The sequence below is a fragment of the Mus pahari genome, chromosome 3, assembly GCF_900095145.1.
Source record: "Mus pahari chromosome 3, PAHARI_EIJ_v1.1, whole genome shotgun sequence".
Lineage (NCBI taxonomy): Eukaryota > Metazoa > Chordata > Mammalia > Rodentia > Muridae > Mus > Mus pahari.
The window spans coordinates 2,795,871-2,801,212 of NC_034592.1; the positions used below are offsets into that span (position 1 = coordinate 2,795,871).

A 5,342-nucleotide genomic window follows, 5' to 3' on the forward strand; every position below is an offset into this window, starting at 1 on the left:
ATACCTTGGTGTGACTCTAACCAAGCAAGTGAAAGATCTGTATGACAACTTCAAAAAAGAAAGAAATCTAAGATCTCAGAAGATGGAAAGATCTCCCATGCTCATGGATTGGAAGGATTAACAGAGTAAAAATGGCCATCCTGCCGAAATCAATCTACAGATTCAAAGCAATTCCTATCAAAATTCCAACTCAATTCTTCAGAGAGTTAGAAAGAGCAATTTTCAAATTCATTTGGAATAACAAAAAATACAGAATAGTGGAAACTATTCTCAACAATAAAAGAACTTCTAGGGGAATCAATATCGCAGACCTCAAGCTGTACTACAGAGCAACAGTGATAAAAACTGCATGGTACTGGTACACTGACAGACAGGTAGATCAGTAGAATAGAATTGAAGACCCAGAAGTGAACCCACGCATATATGGTCACTTGATATTTGACAAAGGAGCTAAAACCATCCAGTGGAAAAAAGACAACTTTTTTTTTCAGTTTTAACACATAGGGGTTTATTCCTGGACCACAAAATAAGTCCTAAAAACCATGTCTGTGGAAATGCAAGGCAATTTCAAGCAGTGTCAAGTTTACATTTCCTGTTCATCTCAAGCAGTCACTGTAGTTTCCCACTGAGTTGGACAAGTAAGGCTCTTTCACTGGCCTCATGATTATGACACTGGCGGTCACTCTCAGGTGGCGTGCTGTTGTTAGCTCTGTGAAATGACTTAATGTGGGGATTACCTTTCATGGTAGCAGAGCGTTAAATGATTTTTCTACAAATATTCAAGCCGTGAAACGACAGCATTTTTAACAAACGGTGATGGTTCAACTTGTGGTCAGCATGTAGAAAAATGCAAATCAACTCATTCTTATTTCCTTGTACAAAGCTCAAGTCCAAGAGGATCAAAGACCACCACAAAAAAGCAGAGACACTGAAACTTATAGAGGAGAAAGTAGGGATAACACTTGAACATATGGGCACAGGGGGGAAATTCCTGAATAGAACACCAATAGCTTGTGCTCTAAGATCAACAATAGACAAATGGGACCTCATAAAATTTCAAAGCTTCTGTAAGGCAAAGGACATTGTCAATAGGACCTAAAGGCATCCAACAGATTGGGAAAGGATCTTTACCAATCCTGCATTGGATAGAGGTCTAATATCCAATATATACAAAGAACTCAAGAAGGTAGACTCCAGAAAATCAAATAGCCCTATTAAAAAATGGAGTACAGAGTTAAACAAAGAATTTTCAACTGAGGAATACTGAAAGACTGAGAAGCACCTAAAGAAATGTTCAACATCCTTAATCATCAGGGAAATGTAGATGAAAACATCCCTGAGAGTCCACCTCACAACAGTCAAAATGGCTAAAATCAAAAACTCAGGTGATAGTAGATGTTGGAGAGCAAACTGAGAAATAAGAACATTCTTCCATTGCTGGTGGGATTGCAAGCTGGTACAACCACTCTGGAAATCAGTCTGGCTGTTCCTCAGAAAATTGGACATAATACTTCCAGAGGACCCAGCTATACCACTTCTGGGAATATGCCCAGAAGATGCTCCAACATGTAATAAGGACACATGCTCCAATGTGTTCATAGCAGCCTTATTTNTAATAGCCAGAAGCTGGAAAGAACCCAGATGTCCTTCAACAGAGGACTGGATACAGAAAATGTGGTACATTTATACTATGGAGTACTANTCAGCTATTAAAAATGAATTCATGAAATTCTTAGGCGAACAGATAGAACTAGAAAGTGTCATCACGAGTGAGGTAACTCAATCGCAAAAGAACACACATGATATGCACTGACTGGTAAGTGGATATTAGTTCAAAAGCTCCAAATAACCAAGATACAATTCAGACCACATAAGCTCAAGAAGGAAGACTAAAGTGTGGGTGCTTTGATCCTTTTTAGAAGGAGAACAAAATACTCACAGGAGCAAATATGGAAAGGCCATCCAGAGACTGTCCCACCTGGGGATTCATCCCATATACAGTTACCAAACCCAGACACTATTGTGGATGCCAAGAAGTGCATGCTGAAAGGAGCCTGATGTGGCAGTCTCCTGAGAGGCCCTGCCAGAGCCTTACAAATACAGATGGATGCTCACAGCCAACCATTGGACTGAGCACAGGGTCCCTAATAGAGGAGTTAGAGAAAAGACCAAAGGAGTTGAAGGGGATTGCAACTCCACAGGAAGAACAGCAGTATCAACAAACCAGTCCCTGCCAGAACACCCAGGGCCTAAGTCATTAACAAAGGAGTACACATGGCTCCAGCTGCATACATTGCAGAGGATGGCCTTGTCAGGCATCAATGGGAGGAGAGGTCCTAGGTCCTCTGAAGGCTTGATAGATGCTCCAGTGTAAGGGACCTGAGGGCAGGGAGGTGGGAGAGGGTGGATGGGTGAAGGACACCCTCATAGAAACATGGGGAGGCAAGATAGAATGGAGGCTTCTGAGGGGGAGGCCAGGAAAGGATATAACATTTGAAATGTAAATTTAAAAATCCAATAAAAAACATTAAAAATCTAAAAAAATGTTTTTAAATAAATAATTTTAATAAAAAGATCTCAAAAAAAAAATCACAATTCATCCTTGTGCCTTAAAGAAATAGAAAGAAACAAAATAATCATGGGAGGCAAAGGGAGGGAGGGACCTGGATGGGAAAGGTAAGGGGAAGGGTTAAAGGGGAACAGGATCAGGAATTGGGAGGGGGACAAAGGGGCGAAACCCAAAGGGACTAGAGAATTAACGGAAATATGTAGCTTCCGGGGTGGGAAATGGGAGGACCCATGAGAAAGGACCAGAGATCCTGGAGGTGGAAACTCCCAGGATTCCATGAAGTGACCTTAGCCAAAATGCCTACAATGAGAAAAGGAAACTCAGAGTCCACCTCCAATAGACAGATAACCCACAGTCAAAATCTGACCCAGTTCCTGTCTAGAAGAACTGCAGGGAGACAAATGAGAAGAGAATAAAGGAAAGGCATCCAGTGACTGGCCCAACTTGGGATCCATCTCATGGCGGCAGGGGGCACCAAGGCCTGACACTACTACTGATGTTATGATGTGCTTACAGACAGGAGCCTAGCATGGCTGTCCTCTGAGAGGCCCTACCAGCAGCTGACTGAGACAGATTCAGATACTTATGCCCGACCATTGGACTGAAGTTGAATTAGGGGACGGATGGAAGAAGCTGAGGAAGAAGGCAACACCACAGAAAGGTCGGTAGTCTCAACTAACCCAGACCCCTGAGATTTCTCAGCTATTTATAAACCACAAACCAGACAGCATCCACGGGCTGGTCTGGGGCCCTGGCACATATATAGCAGAGGACTGCCTGGTCTGGCCTCAGTGGGAGAAGAGTACCTAATCCTCAAGAGACTTGAGGTCTCAGAGAAAGGAGAGGCCTGGTGGAGGGAAAGAGCACCCTCTCAGAGGCAAGGGGGAGGAGGAATGGGATGAGGAACTGTGGGAGAGAGGGTTGGAAGGGGAGGGGAACTACTGGAATGTAAATACATAAAACTATTTTTAAAAATTAATAAAAGAATAAAAAATAAAATGAATGTTTTAGACACATTTGGTAATAATAACAGTTGATACATCTATTTCAAAAATAAAATCTCTAACAATAGAATCAAAACAAAACAAAACAAAACAAAAAACAAAAACCTAAGGTAAACCTTGTGACTTTGTGCCAGCTACTGTGCTAAAGACTTTCACATGGCCTTTTGCAAAGAAGCCTTAACAGGCATGATTCCAGGCTGCTGTTTCAATGAGCTATTCCAAACAGATACTGATGTGCTCTCCACTATTCCAAATGGAAATCAATACACCTAGAGCCACTCTGTAGAGGCCTCGTGCCTCAAATGGAGACAGGTCAGATCCTAAAGCTCCCATTCTCAGTGTTTAGCCATGCCTCAGAGTCCTCCCTCAGTAGTGATCCTCTAGCCATGGCACAGGGGACCTCTGCTCTCTCCGTGCTCCCTCACAGATGGCCCTCTGCACTGAAATCATCTATCTACTCTCAGTATCCTTTCTGAATTTCAATTTTCACTGTGACCTAAAAACAACGACAGAAGGAAAAAGCAATAAAACAGTAAGTTAATTTTATCCTCAGGGCAAAGTGTATTTCATCTGGAAAGAGTCCTTTGTGCCATTTGGTGCTTTCATGACAAATGCATGTTCTTTGATGATGATTCTGAAAGTACTTAAATAATATACAGCCTGCGCTTCCTTTGTGTATGAAAGGAGGCAGCAAGAGATAATGAGCAGAAATGTCCTCAAAGACAACCTTAGAGACTGAGTAATTACAGCACATTAATTGTTGCTGTCTACATATTCTCATTGGAGGAATAATGAACCCATTTATCACCTAAGATCATTGTATCTGGCCTGAACAGGTGGCCTCAGTTGAGTGCTTACTACTCTCGCACAGGACTCAGGTTCAGGTCTCAGACCCGTCCGTCACCTCTAACTTTCTTCGGGCTTATTCAGACTCCTGTGTGCAGGTGGTGCATGTATAGACAAGTAAAAATATACCTGGACATCATTTCTTCATATATTTTTTTATAAATAGGAAAATTAAAATAAAATAGAAATACTTCTTGCTTTGAAATCTACTAAGTTTAACAAAACAACAAGAATTCTCAAATATCCTATTCATAATTTACTAAATCAATCAAATTTTCAGTTGTTATGGTACTTCTACATTCCAGATGTTATCATGCCTACTTTAATAATGTGTCACCCTATAAGACTTATGACTTTCTAATCTGATAACTAAATTAAGTCAGGAAGAATAAAGAGTAATGTATTCATATTGAATTCTTTACATCAATTAACAAGGATGCATGAATTACTTAGTGAAGTGTGGTTTTGTTTTTGTTGTTTCATGTTCACTTAAGGGGTAGAAAGTTTTTGATTAACTACATGTCTCAAACATTCTATAGGCAGCTGTGTATGTTAAAGGATGAGTCAACACAAAGTCAAGCCTCTTGTGTTTAAAGCAGTGAGTAGGTTTGATATCACACACAAAGCATCACAGCCATTATGAGGCTCAGGGAAAGATACTGAGAGCCTGAGCCCAGCTTAGGACATAGTGAGAGCCTGTCTCAAAACTAACGCCACACAAACAAAACACTAAGTATTCGCAATCTCTCCCTTGTCTGTAGCAAAAAACAGTTAACATAAATGATATCCTGTTAACTAAATGACGTGATGACATTGTGCAAGCATTCCAAGCTGCATCTCTGTAACCATTAATTAGTAACTACCCTTTTTTTTTTTCCCTTTCTTTTTCTTTTTTTCCCGAAGACAGGGTTTCTCTGTGTAGC

The 5,342-nt window shown here is 40.8% G+C and overlaps 1 protein-coding gene across 1 annotated transcript in view; it reads right to left on the reverse strand.

Annotated features, from left to right (window-relative positions):
• Positions 1-5,342, reverse strand: part of Nsun6 (NOP2/Sun RNA methyltransferase 6) — a 60,028-nt gene that overhangs the window by 13,911 nt on the left and 40,775 nt on the right. The gene's annotated exons all lie outside the window — the stretch shown is intronic.